The 16,043-nt window shown below is 39.0% G+C and overlaps 1 pseudogene; it reads left to right on the plus strand.

The window, feature by feature from the left end:
- The window catches only part of LOC116089480, a 95,296-nt pseudogene continuing 79,253 nt past the window's right edge, over window positions 1-16,043 (plus strand).

A 16,043-nucleotide genomic window follows, 5' to 3' on the forward strand; every position in this document is an offset into this window, starting at 1 on the left:
ATGGCGCAGCCTGACTTTGTTTCTGCTTGGCTAAATTTCTCAACGGCACAGTCATTTACAGCCACCGTTGACAAACACAGAGATCACCTATCCTGTGGAGAAGTTAGATTTGGAATAAGCCGTCGTCTACATAATTCCTCTGATGGCTTTTTTAACTCCTCTACGGACTACAGGAGATTCTTAGCACCACCCCTCCCTATTCCGCAATGATTCTGTTGACTCTGGTGTCTGTAAGGGAGCAAATGCTGGAACCACAGGGAATCTATCTGGTTGGCATGGCTCTTCCCAAGGTCATGAGCCAACGTAGTGGAGGTAGTACAGGAAACCACTAACACTGGAATGGCTGCTTCCATTCCCGGAAAGGCTGTGCCATTCAAGAAAAAACACCAACTGAGATTAGGGAAGATAAAAAAGAGGATAAAGTAGAAAGGTTGCAGTTCGAAGAGGAAGACTTCCCTTCTTTGAATCTAGAAGCTGGCAAACAGAATCAGCCATGCAGCCCTATTGGTACCCCTTCTGGAGTGTAAGAAAACCCACCTAGTGCCAAACAACCCGCAAAGATGCTAGTCATCAAAAAAAATTCCAAAGAGGATCTTGCTGCTGCCTTTTCTGCTGCATTCATCTCCTCAGGATCCCACCATGCAAATGGGAACAAAGTGTCAACTATGGTCCCAAGTGACTATAAGAACTTGGTTCCTAAGCCTGCACCACCTCCCTCTAAGCCCAACGCGTGGAAAGCTAACCGAATGGAACACAAATCTGGATCACTTTCCTCTAGCCAGGAGTCTGCTTTTACCAATGTGATTTCTGTTATTAAACCAGTGGTACTGGCTGCTGGAACAGTTCTCCACTCTCCCAAAGAGAGTCCCTCCAGTACTACCCCTCCGACTGAGATCAGTTCCTCATCATTCTTGATTTGTAGAATATTTCTTTCACACAAGGTAGATTCTTGTGTCTTTTTTGGAGTCAGTTTTCTTTCCCATCACCAGATCTACTTTTTTCTTTTAATTTTTTATTATAATTTCCCATTTATTTATTTATTATTTAATTATTTTATTTACATTCCAAATGTGCCCCCTTCCACTTCCCCCTCCCCACATCCCTTCCCCTTTACCACTAAGAGGGTGTTTCTGGACTGAGGGCTCCCTTGTCTGTCCTGGGAGCACTGAAGCCAGAGAACGGCAGAGCTCTCCTACATAAGTGCTTGGTACCATGGACTAATGAATGTATGCTCTTTGATTGGTGGCTTAGTCTCTGGAAACTCCCAGGGGTCCAGGTTAGTTGGCTGTTGGTCTTCCTATGGGAATGCCATCCCCTATAGCTACTTCAATTCTTCCCCTAACTCTACCATAGGGGTCTCTGACCTTAACCTAAAGGTTGGCTATAAGAATCTGGATCTCTCTCCATCAGCTGCTGGTAGAGCACCCCAGTGGAGAGCCACACTAGGCTCCTGTCTGTAAACACAACATAGCATTAGTAATAGTGTCAGTGTTTGGTGCCTGCCCACGGGATAGAGTTTAAATTGGGCCAGTCGGTGGACAGCAATTCCTTCACTCTCTGCTCTATTTTTGTCCCTGCATTTCTTTTAGGTAGAAACAATTCTAGGTCAAACATTTTGAAAGTGGGTTGGTGTCCCTATCCTTCTACTAGGGGCCATGTCTGTATACAGGAAGTGGTCTCTTCAGGTTCCATCTCCCCACTGCTGAGCATTTTGGGTAAGGTAACCCCACTGAATATAGGAGCCTCTTACATTCCAAGTCTCTGGGACTTTCTAGAGGTTTCCCCCAACCACAACCCCACCTGGAAGTTGCTTATTTCCATTCATTCTCCTGGCCTTCTGGGCTTCTGTCCTGCCTCCTCCATACTCCTTCCCTCCTCCCCTCTTCCATGCAGTTCCCTCCCTTGCTCTGCATCCTTTGATTATTTTGTTCCCCATTGTAAGTGGGATTGAAGCACCTTCACTTGACCCTTCCTTCCTGTTAAACTTCTTATGGTTTATGGGTTGTATCATGGGTATTCTGTACTTTTTGGGTAATATCCCCTTACTAGTGAGTACATACCACATACATCCTTTTGGGTCTGTGTTACCTCTTTCAGGATATTATCTCCTTCCATCCATTTTCCTGCAAAATTCATGATGTTCTTCTTTTAATAGCTGAGTAGTATTCCATTGTATAAATGAACTGCATTTTCTGTATCCATTATTTAGTTGAGGAATATCTGGGTGGCTTCAAGCTTCTGGTATTAAAAATAAAGCTACTATGAACATAGTGGAGTATGCGTCCTTGTGGTATGTTAGAGCATCTTTTGGGTATATGCCCAGGAGCAGTATAGCTGGGTCTTCAAGTAGAATTCTTTCAAATTTTCTGAGGAACTGCCAATTTGATTTTCAGAGCAGTTGTACCAGTTTGCCATCCCACCAGCAATGGAGGAGTGTTCCCTTTTCTCCCCATGTGCTGTCACCTGAGTTTTTGATCTTAGCTATTCTGACCAGCATAAGCTGGAATCTCAAGGTCATTTTAATTTAGATTTCCTTGATGACTAAGGATGTTGAAAACTTAAGTACTTCTCAGGCATTCAGGATTCCTCTGTTGCTGTTTAGCTCCACACCCCATTTTTAATTGGGTAATTTGGTCTTCTTGGAGGTTAGCTTCTCGAGCTCTTTGTATATTTTGGATAGCACCCCTCTATTGGATGTAAGGTTAGTGAAGATCTTTTCCCAATTTGTAGGCTATAGTTTTGTCCTATTGACAGTGTCCTTTGCCTTACAGAAGCTTTTCAGTTTCATGAGGTCTCATTTGTCAATTGTTGATCTTAGACGCTGAGGCATTGGTGTTCGGTTCAGGAAATTTTCCCCTGTCCCAATGTGTTCAAGGCTATTTCTCACTTTCTCTTCTATTAGATTCAGTATATTTGGTTTTATGCTGAGGTCCTTGATCCACTTGTTCTTGAGCTTTGTGTAAGGTGATAAATATGGACCAGTTTGCATTCTTCTACCTACAGACCAACAGTTGGACCAGCACCATTTGTTGAAGAGACTTTCATTTTTCCACTGTATGGTTTTGGCTTTTTTGTCAAAGATCAAGTGTCCATAGGTTATGGTTTTATTTCTGAGTCTTTAATTCTATTCCATTGATTGACCTGTGTGTGCCAAATTAAATGGAAAGAAACTTGAAGCAGTTCCACTAAAATCACAGACAAAAGAGGCTCTCCACTCTCTTTGTATTTCTTCAATATAGTACTTGAAGTTCTAGCTAGGACAATTAGACAACAAAAGGAGATCAAGGGGATACAAATTGGAAAGAAAGAAGTCAAGGTATGACTATTTGTGGATGACATGGTAGTACACATAAACAACTCCCAAAATTCTACCAGAGAACTCCTACAGCTGATAAACAACTTCAGCAAGGAGCTTGATATGGCTGTCTCCTGATAGGCCCTGTCACAGCCTTACAAATACAGAAGCAAATGTTAGCAGCCAACCATTGGACTGAGTGTGGGGTCACTAATAGAGGAGTTAGAGAAGGAGTTGAAGGGGTTTGCAATCCCATAGGAAGAACAACAATATCAACCAACCAGAGCCCCCAGAACTCCCAGGGACTAAGCCTTTAACAAAGGAGTACACATGGCTCCTGCTGCATATGTAGCAGAGGATGACCTTGTCATGCACCAATGGAAGGAGATGTCCTTGGTCCTATGAAGGCTCGATAGATGCCCCAGTGTAGGGGAATCGAGGGCAAGGAGGTGGGAGAGGGTGGATGGATGGAGGAACACCCTCATAGAAGCAGGGGGAAGGAGGATGTGATAGGGTGTTTCAGGGAGGGAGGGAAACTGGGAAAGGGGATAACATTTGAAACGTAAATAAAGGAAATGTAAATAAAGACTGTATATATATATATATGTATATATATATATATACATATATATACATATATATACATATATATACACACATACATATATATACACACAAAAAAAAGAAAGAAAGAAAATAGAGAGAGAGGACCAGAGGGAAGACCACACGGGCAGGCTATACTTCTGTTGGATACACATGCAGCATTATAATCTTATTCTATTCATCTTTCTCCCCAACAGCCCTTTGTACCTGGGAGGCCAAACACTCTGATCTCTTCTTTTAGTAACAGAGTAAACACTTGCAGTCCCCAGACTGCAGCCTAGACCTCCTTGTAAACTCTATACTCACTGCTTCAATAGCCTAGTTTACCATACTGTAGAAAAGCATGAGTTTCCACTGCCTATTGTCTACCTTCCTTTGAATAATAAAATGGAATTATAACATTAAAAAAATAAACTTAACTCAAACAAATCAATAGCCTTCCTTTATACAAATGATAAATGGCTAAGAAAGAAATTAGGGAAACAACAGCCTTCACAATAGCCACAAATAATATAAAACCTTTGTGCAACTCTAACCAATTAAGTGAAAGATCTGCATGACAAGAACTTTAAGTCACTGAAGAAGACCTCAGAAGATTGAAAGATCTCCCATGTTCATAGGTCAGTAGGATTAACATGGTGAAAATGGTGATCTTACCAAAAGCAATCTACAGATTCAACGCAATCCCCATCAAAATTCCAACACAATTCTTCACAGACATGTAAAGAGCAAGTCTCAACTTTATACAGAAAACATAACAAAACAGAAAACAAACAAACAAACAAACAAAACCTGGATAGCCAAAACGATTCTCAACAAAACTTCTGGGGGAGTCATTATCCCTGACCTCGAGCTGTACTACAGAGCAATAGTGATTCAAAACTGCATGGTATTGGTACAGATATCTCTTATCTGACAAAATTTTAACATTTTTCTGTAATTTGACAATTTTCTATAGACAGAATAATAAGAAATGTGGGCTTTTGCCTCTGAGTTTTTTCTCAAATCTCATAAGATTTTCAATTCACTGACAAGACAGTATGCTTCATTATTACAGACTGATTTTACTATTTACACCTTGGTTTTTTCTCCTAGTTTTATTTCTTTACATGACATGTTGCTTCTGTTTTAGAAGCTCATTGATGAAGTGTTTTGGTTAATTATAAAATTATCTTACAAGTGCTTAAACATGATCTCGTGATTCATAGTTTCAGACTTACCATTGAGTATAACCATGAAAATTTTAAGACAATTTTAATGTTTTCTAAATAACCACTTTTCATTTCATTTCTTTTCCTTCTCTCTTTCCTTTTCCTTTTCATGTGTTCTGGTTTGCTTGCTGTTGCTGTGATACATACCATTACTGAATGCAAATGGGAAAGGAAAGAGTTTATTTAAACTTGCAGGTTACAGTCCATCATCAAGGGAAGTCTGGACACTATTCAAGGCAGGAACCTGGAGGCAAGAAATGAAGCAGAGACCATGGAGAGACTCCTTACTGCCTTGATTCCCCTGGGTTGCCTAGCTACCATTACTATACAACCCCGGTTTGCCTCACTAGGGATGGCCCTGCTCACAGTGGGCTAAGCCCATCTATGTAAATTAGGATTCAAGAAAAAGGCCCCAGACATGTCATAGACCAATATGATGGGAGGAAATTTTTCACTTGATATACCCTCTTCTCAGGTGGGCCTTGGTTTCTACAAGTTGGCAAAAAGTCACTAGCACATCATGTGATTGATTTTCTCTTGTTATTTTCCTTATTTCTTTCATGAAATATTAGTCTTTTTAAAAGTTTCATTTGAGACCACTGTAATATTGATCTCAAAAACTACTTTAGTGCATCTTATAGATTTTAACATATGATATCTTATCCTGGAGACTTCTCAGGAAATTTAGAATAGTTCTACCTCAAGGCCCAGCTATATCACTCTGGGGCACATGCCTAAAAGATGCTCCATCATCCCGAAGGACATTTGCTCAACTGTCATAGCAGCTTTATTTGTAATAACCAGAAACTGGGGACAACCTAGATACCCCTCAAGTGAAGAATGGAGAAAGATAACGTGATTCATTTACACAATGGAATACTACACAGCCATTAAAACACAGCCATTAAAAGCAAGGACATCATGAATGTTGCAGGTAAATGGATGGAACTAGAAAATATCATCCTGAGTGAGGTAACTCAGTACCAAAAGAACACGTGTGGTATTTCCTCATTGATAAATAGACATTAGCCATAAAGTAGAGAATAACCACACTATAATCAACAGACCCAAATAACAAGGAGGGCCCAAGGGAGGGTTCTTGAATCTTTCTCAGAAAGGAGAAAAATAGATTTTGGAGGTTCATGGAAGGAGAGAACTGGGTGAAAGATGGAATGGGAGGGGAGAGGAGGTATGTAGGGATAGCTAGGGAGAGAGATGAGAAACCTGCGATGGGGGGAGGTCCCAGAGGGTCCATGGGGGCAACTCTAGCTGAAACTCCTAGCAGTGGGGGATATGGATCCTAAAGAGGCCACTTCCTATAGCCAGGCAGGACTTCTAGCGCAGAGATAAGGACAAGCCACCCATAAAATGTTCCACTCCAAATTATCCTTCCTATGAGATATACAGGGACAAAGAGAACAGAGACTGAGGAATGGCCAACCAATGACTGCTCCAAATTGAGAGTATTACACGGGAAAGAACTAATCCCTGACTCTATTAATGATACTCTGTTATACTTGCAGAGAGGTGCCTAGCATAATTGTCCTCTGAAAGGTTCTGCCCAGCAGCCAGTGGAAAGAGATGCAGAGACTCACATCCAAAAATTAGATGGGAACTGGCAAGAATTACAGAAGAGTTGGGAGAAAGAAGAATTAAGGGCCCCGAAGAGGACAAGGACCCCACAGGATGACCAACAAGGTCAACTAAACTAGCCCCTCGAGGCTCTCAGAGACTGAATCACTGTGCCTCGCCGATCACTCTGGCCAGCAGGGAAGAAAGACTAGCACACCAGTTCCTTCCCGCAACAGTTTACTCAGGAGTTCGTAGTTACATCATAGTAAAAGGTGTGCCCCCGAATGGTCTGTGAGTGCTGCTTAAATGCCCTTCATAGGACTGCCCATGAGCCCATACCATGTCTTGCGCTATCATTGGCTACAGAGTTATGACAAAAGATCAGACCACTGGCAGGTGCAACCCTCTTGCCAAATAAGGACTTGTTTACTCCTTAGCAGAAGAATGGCAGGCACCATCTTTAAGGCCCGGCAGCGCTCCACAAATCACCAACCAAAGAACAAGCATGGGCTGGACCTAGGCATCCCTGCACAGCACACTTGTAGCTGAAGAGCAGCTTGGTCTTCATCCAGGTCCCCCAACAACTGGAGAGGAGGCTGTCCCTGAGCCTGTTGGCTGCCTGCCTGTAGGTCCCACACCCATAAATGGACCCAGATTGGCTGGCCTCAGAGAGAGAGGATAAGCCTTGTCCAACAGGGACTGGATGTGGGGCGAGCAGAGGAGGTTGTATGAGTAGGTAAAAATCAGGTTTTATATTAGATATTTTCTTTATTTACATGTAAATTTCTCCTTTCACAGTTTCCCCTCCAAAAAACAAACAAACAAAAACAACAAAAACAAACCCCTGTTCCCTCCCCCCTCCGCATGCCTGCCACCCCACCCTCTCCCACTTATTGGCCCTGGCATTCCCCTACACTGGGGCACAGAACCTTCACAGGGCCAAGGTCCTCTCCTCCTATTGATGATCGAATTTACAATCCTCTACTATACACATGCTGCCAGAACAATCAGACCCCTCCATGTGCAGTCCTTGGTTGGTGGTTGAGACCCTGGGAGCTCTGAGGGTACTAGTTAGTTCATATTGTTGTTCCCTATCTTAAAAGAGAAGAGAAAGGTGGATTGGGAGAACATACATGAAGGGTTACTGGGAGGAGATGCAAGATAATACTGGGAGGTAAAATTGTAAATTAAATGAATAAATGAATAAATGTCAAAAAGAAAGTAATTATGCAGAATAATTTTGAATCAAGGGATTTAAGATTTTCCTTTTTTAATTCATATTAATTTAATCACTCAGTAATTCTCAACGTTTCTAATTCTGTGACCTTTTAATACAGTTCCTCATGCTGTGGTGACTCTAACCATAATATTATCGTGTTGCTACTTCATAACTTAAATTTTGTTAATGTTATGAATCACAATGTAAACATTTGATATGCTGGGTTTGTGCTATACAGCCCACAGATTGAGAATTGCTGTAATAATTGGATAGCATTCTCTCACAGGATTAAAACTATATAATTTTTTATATTATTGAATTTAATTGTTCAATAATTTTATAAATTGATCGATATTAATTGATATTAAAGAAAAGAAGCAATCAACACTCGTGGTTTTCATTTCATATTTATAGATGTGCTTGGGGTAATGTTTATGTGATGGGAATGGGAATTCTTCCCCAAAGTGTTCTTATTCATTTAAACAGGCCATTAACATCAAGGCTTCCTGAGATCTGAAATTGTTTATTTTACTTAAATAAACATTTATTCTGCTTGAATAAACATAGGAAAATAAACATTAATCCTATTTGAATAAACACTCCATTCGCTTTTATTTGTCTCCTCAAAGCAATGCGTAGGATACTTCAAAATACACACACAACGCTAGTAGACATAAGTTACATATTGTGTGCACATTAGTGCACATATGCAATTATATATTAGTACCATAACACAATTCTATCTGCCCTATAAAATTTATATATACTGTAAACATAGTTATAGAAGTTGAATGAGATTTACCAATTTTTTTTGTACTAAATTCCTATTGTCAGTGAAGAAAAAACATCTGCAATGAAAGAGAAATTTTCTGAGCTCACAGGTATATTGTAAAGCATTTGATCATGGGGCTCAGGATTGTTATCGGTTTAATGACCCTAGGATTAATCAAAAAAATTAATTCTTTTATTCCCTGGGTAGTTACAAGATATATTTCTCAAAAAAATATTGTTAAACTTTTTATTATTGTTATTTTGATTTTAAAAAGTTAATTATCAACTTGCTCTTCTCTGTGAATTGATTTTCTTTTGTAGTATTTTAAACTTTGTTGAAGTTAATTTTATGTCTCTATAATTGTGTTTTCCTTTTGAAATATGTTAAAAATTATAGCTCACTTGCAATTATTTTTCAGATAATTTAACATTTCTATCTTTTTGTGTTGGAATGTATTCAGTGCATCATTTCATTTAGATTGAGAAATTTATTTTTCTTAGTATAATGAATGATTTTTTTATTGAGATGTGGATATTTTCATGTTACTTATAAAATTTTAGTTAAGACCTGGACAGCTAAAAGCCAATATACATGTGTATATACATATAAACATATATATGCAAACATATGCAAGCATACATGTACATGTGTATATGTATATATATGTACATATGCATATATATGTTTTGTAATTGCCACCAATGGCATATGGCACACATATCTTCATATCAGTTTTTGGCAGAAGCACAGGCAATGATTTTATTTTAACTATAAATATATGTCACATATTATTTTAATAAGAATTTGAGAAAATTATATGAAGATGGTGAGATTGAAAATTTTGTCATGACATATCAGTGTTATAAGATAAGAATGATGAATGATAGCTCTTGTCACTAGAATAATACCTCACCTATGCCATGTGAAGTCCCAAATTTGGTAGCACGTATTGGATGACTCTGTGATTGCAGTCTCTGGTCAAGGGTATGTTGTGAGGCATCATATATAGACTGCTCATAAAAGCAGGATCAGCTACTAAGTAAAATAACTCGTGTTGCCTATTATTGCTTTTCTGGAGTGAATGTCAATATGTAGATATACTGCCCCTTATGGTTGTCTTTGAGATTTTTTTTTTACAGTGACAAGAGACTATTCTGAATTTTATTTTCAACTTTTCTTTTCACACAACCTCAGAGAACCCAGGTATAAAGAAAGAGGGGGCCTCTATACTATTTTAGATCACTGGGAGCAAAGTTCCCAATCCCATTCTATTATTATTATTATTATTATTATTATTATTATTTTCAGTTACTATTATTAATTCACTTTACATCCCAATCATAGCCCCCTCCCTCCTCCCCTCTGAGCCCTGCACTCGCATACTCCTCCCCCCATTACCCACTTCGGATTTCCTCAGAGAATAAGAAGCTTTCTATGGGATCCCAGCCTATCCTGGCACATTAAGCCCAGTAGGACTAAGCACATATTCTTCCACTGAGACCAGATAAGGAAGACCACCTAGGACAAGGGGATTCACAAGCTGACAACAGAGTTGAAGATAGTCTTCTCTCCAATTTTTATTGGACCCACATGAAGACCAAGCTGCACAACTGCTACAAAAGCGTAGGGGACATAGGTCCAGCCCACTCGTGCTCTTTGGTTTGTGGATCAATGTCTGTGAGACCCCATGGACCCAGTTTTGTTGACTCTGTAGGTCTTCTAGTAGTGTCCTTGACCTCTGGCTCCATCAATCCTTCCCTCCACTCTTGCACAAGATTCCCCTGAGCTCTGCTTAACGTTTGGCTGTAAGTCCCTTCATCTGTTTCCATCAGCTGTTAGATGAAGCCTCTCAGAAGACAATTATTCTAGGTTCCTGTTTGCAAGCATAGCAGAGTATCATTAACGGTGTCAGGAATTGGCTCTCTCCAATGGGGTAGGTCTCAAGTTGGACCAGTCATACAGTGGGCATTCTCTCAATCTCTGCTCCATCTTTATCCTTGTACATATTGTAGGTAGGGCAAATTCTGGGTTAACAGTTTTATGGGTATGTCGATATTCCTCACTCTCTCCACTAGAAGTTCCTCCTGTTTATAGAAATTGGACACTTCAGTCTCCATATCACCAGCTGCTAGGAGTCTCAGCTAGGGTCATGCACATAAACTCCTGGGATCCTTCTCTGTCCCAGGTCTCCAATTCATACCAGAGATGCTCTGACCCATCAATTTCCATTCTGTATCCCAGTCTTCTCCCACACCACCATCCCTGCTTTCCCCACACCTGATTTGCATCCCTGTTCCTCTCCCCACCCCCTTTTGCACCTAGTTCCCTCCCTCTGCACACCTCCGATGTCTATTTGTATCCCCTTCTAAATTAAATTCAGGCATCCTCCCTTGGGTCCTCTGAGTTACTTAACTTCTTTGAGTCTGTTGATTATAGCATGGCTATCTTGTACTTCATGGCAAATATCTACTTAAAAATGAGTCCATACCATACCTGTCTTTCTGGGTCTGAGTTACCTCACTCAGAATGACATTTTGTAGTTCCATGTTTGCCTGCAATTTCATGATGTCTTTGTTTTTAATAGCTGAGTAGTATTCCACTCTGTAAATGTACCCCATTTTCTTTATCTGTTCTTTGGTTGATGGACATCTAGATTGTTTCCAGTTTCTTACTATTGCAAATAAAGCTGCTATGGACATAGCTGGGCAAGTGTCCTTGTGTAGTGGTGGAGTATCTTTTGGGTATATGCCCCAGAATGGCATAGCTGGGTCGTGAGATAGGACTATTCTCAATTTTTTGAGAGACCGTCAAATTGATTTCCAAATTGTAATTGTACAAGTTTGTACTCCCATCAACAATGGAGGAATATTCCCCTTGCTCCACAACTTATCAGCATGTGCTGTCACTTAAGTTTTTTGATCTTAAATATTCTAACGGATACAAAATGGAATCTCGGAATTGTTTTGATTTGCATTTCCCTGATGACTAAGTGTATTGAAACTTCTTTAAGTGCTTCTATGCCATTAGAGATTCCTCTGTAATGTTTTGTACCCCATTTTTAATTTGGTTATTTGGTTTGTTGGTGTCTAACTTCTTATGCTATTTATATATTTTAGAAATTAGTTCTATGTTAGATGTATTGTTGGTGGAGAACTTTTCCATTTTGTAGGCTGTAATTTTCTCCTATTACTGGTGTCCTTTGCCTTACAGAAGCTTTTCAGTTTCATGAGGTCCCATTTATAAATTGTTAATCTTAGTGCCTAAGCTGTTGGTAGTCTGTTCAGGAAGTTGTTGGCCTATGCCAGTGTGTTCAAGGGAATTCCCTACTTTCTCTTCTATTGGATTTAGTGTATCTAGTCTTATGCTGAGGTCTTTGATCCACATGGGCTTGAGGTTTGTGCTAGGTGATAGATAAGGATCTATTTGTATATGGTTAGACCAGCACCATTTTTTGAAGATGCTTTCTTTTTTCTACTATATGGTTTTGGCTTCTTTGTCAAAAATCAAATGACCAGAGTTATATGGCTTTTCTTTCTGGATATTAGATTCTGTTCTGTTGATCAACCTGTCTGTTTCTATGTCAATGTAATGTGGTATAAGCAAGTGAAAGACCTGTTTGACAAGAACTCCAAGTCTCTGAAGAAAGAAACTGAGGAACATATGAGAAGATGAAAAGAAAAGATCTCCCATGCTCATGAATCCATAGGCTTAACATAGTGAAAATGGCCATCTTACCAAAACCAATCTACAGATTCAGCACATTTTCCATTAAAATTCCAACTCAATTCTTTACAGAATTCTGGAAAAGGCATTTCTCAACTTTATGTGGAAAAACAAAAACAAAAATATCAACCAAACAACCAAAATCCAGGATAGCTAAAACAGTCCTGTTATAATAAAAGGACTTCTGGAGAACTCACCATTGCTCATTTCAAGTTTTTGAGATATTTTTAAAAGCACATGATATCAGTTATTTCATGATTTGTTTCCCTGGATGTGACAATTTAGTGGTTGGGTATTCAGGGAATTTCCCTTCAGTCTCATAAGTATTGGGCTCACCTTCTAGGGAAGGATCATATAAAAACCTCAAAGATAGATTATGAACCGTCTGAGTGGAGACTGCTCAATGGTTATATTGTAAAGGTTCAGGCTTGCCTGAACTATAATTCTCCAAAAATAAACTCTAAGCATTATTCTTTGAAGATAATTATAAAAGATCTTTTCAGAAAGAAAAGAACAACCTAGTAAGTATCAGTGAGACCTGCATGATTAAAGGTTGCTCAAACCATGGAAAGCTAAAAATAGAAAAAACACCCAAACCAAGACATCCTTTCATGGTAGCATGTGGATCCATGCCTGTGTCTAAAACATTCACTTTAAGATATGGTACAAATTTGCTTTGAAGTGATTTTAGTTAAACGTTCATTTTTAAGAACTGGGTATCTAGGCCTGAAGAGATGACTTTGTGTTTTACTTTTCAGAGGACCCAAGTTTGATTTCCAGCATCCTTATGGTGGCTCATAAACTTCTGTAACCCCAGTTTCTGGAGCCTGATGCTCTCTTTTGGTCTCTGTGGACACCAGGCATGCACATGGTACATATACATACATTAAGACAAAATACTAATACACATAAAAAAACAAATACATTTTTTAAAAAACAAAACAAAATTGTGCCTACATTGTGAACACCAAACTCATGCTAGGTCTAGGTCCTAAAATGAGCCTGACCGGAACAATCAGTTTGCCAAAATGGGAAAATGCTGTCAGCTTCCCTTTAATGAAACAGTCTTGCCTTTCATCTCCAGAATAGTGGGCATTTTGTTGGGGGACATCACTTAAAGAATCATTGTTTACAAGAGGAAAATAATGGTCTTGGTGCCCTGCCATTGATTCTAGGGACTCAGCACTGAAAGAAACCAAGCCATTTTCTATTACTTTAGCCACTTCCACAATTCTATCTAAACAGATGTGTTTTCTTTGCTTCCTTTAATCAATACTAACAAATCTGGAAACTTCTGCAATGGTGAAAAAGCATACTGATGAGTGAGTACATTAATACTGGGCTGTAGCTCATAGTACACAATGAAAATGGTATTAGTGAGACCCTGAGTCTCATCCTCAGTATCACACAAAGACCCAAACACAGATGAACACAGGTGTGCATATACATCCATGGGTTTACACACATGCATACACATATGCACACACTCATTTACCCAGTGCACACACATTCCCCTGTAAGCACATACATATTTGTGCACATGGAGAATGTTTCCAAATCTTAAACCTACATTATTTGACTAAATATTATGTGGTATATGTTTTGTGTCATTTAAAATGTATAATTTAACCAAAGTGCTCACATTAAAATTCAAACATGTCATTGTTTAATAAAATACAATTCTTTAAAATAGACATATATTAACATCATGTAAGCATTTTGGTAAAGAAAAGATAAAGTTGCTGGAGACTAGATTCAAAAGAGTTTGATTTCCAAACATTCTTTTTAAGAAAGAAGCATGACTTCTTTCATAATATTCTTGTTCTGGCCAAATAAGCATGCTCAGGTAGTCCTGATCATTGGTATAGGATATTGCCATACTACTGCTTGTGTGCTTCCATCTTCTTCAATATAAATATTTATGAAAGCATTTCCAGCCAGAGAGTTTGCTCAAAAATCATGATATCATGATGGATACAGCAAGGCTCCTGCTACAGCATGAAGTTACTCAAGATTTCAGAACAATGTGTTGCAAGTATTCATGGGTAGAATAGGTTCGAAGCTATGAACAGGAAATAAGGCATCAATCATAGAAGAGGCATCATTTACACAGGGCATTTTGAAGAACTGAACCTGTCTAAAACAAGGAAAATTATAAATATTAACAACATGCTAAATCATAATTCAGAGAAGAATGCAAGTAAAATTTTGATGAGCAATAGACTCAACCATGAAGTTATTTCAAATGATACATAGTCCTTTCCAATTTATCTCAGGAGTTTCCTATTCCTGGCAAATTATGATCAGGATTTATTACAGGAAAACGTCAGTTCAAATACTGTGATAGTATTAGGTTCTATGGATATATAGATGATAGGAAATGATTTAGAACAAGGGGTTAGTGCAAGACTACCTGGGGTACCTGCACAAACTACTTATAGTATCAGCTAGCTGCAGATGAACCGTCCATATGTGATGCCCACTGTCAGCAAAAGTAAACATATCCATATCCAGTTGTGCAAGTCTCTCTAATGATATATGGACAAAACCTCCTTGAAATATAAGTATGTGGATCTATGCTACTGATGTTTGGGGTGTTATCAAGTCCATGTACTTCAGCAACACTTGGTATTATGTAGATAAAAAGAAGTCCTTGGGTATCTATAGGTTTTAGAGTCATGGGTCAAAGTATGAAAACAGTGTATTCAATCTTTACTCAGATATATGGACGAGTTTCTTACTGCTGAAATGTGGATGAAATATGGGAAGCCCAACAGCCCCCACTGCTGGAATCTGTCAACTGAGGCAGACTGAGATCAACTTAGAAATTGATACCTGCTCCTATCTTACTTAAAAGACTAATTTCTTTGAAACTAGGTACCTTCATATTTAAATTGATTTTGATAATTACTGAGTAATGTTTTTACAGTTTTTGTATTATTCCTTCATTTGTGGTTGTGTACCTGTATATTTTGTATGGAGACCATAGGGGTCAGAAATGTGTCAGTCTAAGGATGTCAGATCCACTGTAGCTGTAGTTAGAAGCATTTGTGAATAGCCTAATGGGGGGTGTGGATGTGAAGAACCACATTCTGGGTCCTCTGAAAGAGTAGCAAGGGCTCTTAAGTGCTGACTCATCAGTCCAGAAATGAATGAATTTTGATTCACTCAATTACTCAGATTATTATCTCCATGAGGTGTTTTTTTTTCTAGCACCTATCATGTGCTAAGCACTACTATATGACAGGGACTGACAGAAGATTCTTGGAGGGAATCATAATTTTAGTCAGTGTGTTTGGGTTTGTGATGCTCTGCTAAAACTATATGGGCCTACCGTTCTGAGAAAGGCTATTCGCTTTAGCAAGGTTACTTCTGTCTCTGAGCAATGTGAGTGAATTAAGTTTCCTCCATGCAAAAGCTTCAGTAAGGTAGATTAATAACAATTACCTAGTGCAGCTTTGAGGGAACTTTAACTCTCAAAGAGCCTTAATAGATACAAAAAGCTTATCACTATGTTTTTCAGGGCAAAGAAAATGCCTCAAATTAACTTCTATTGCAGTGAAAATAATTAAGAAACATAATTCTCAGCCGGGCGGTGGTGGCGCACGCCTTTAATCCCAGCACTTGGGAGGCAGAGGCAGGCGGATT

The sequence above is a fragment of the Mastomys coucha genome, unplaced genomic scaffold, assembly GCF_008632895.1.
Source record: "Mastomys coucha isolate ucsf_1 unplaced genomic scaffold, UCSF_Mcou_1 pScaffold14, whole genome shotgun sequence".
Lineage (NCBI taxonomy): Eukaryota > Metazoa > Chordata > Mammalia > Rodentia > Muridae > Mastomys > Mastomys coucha.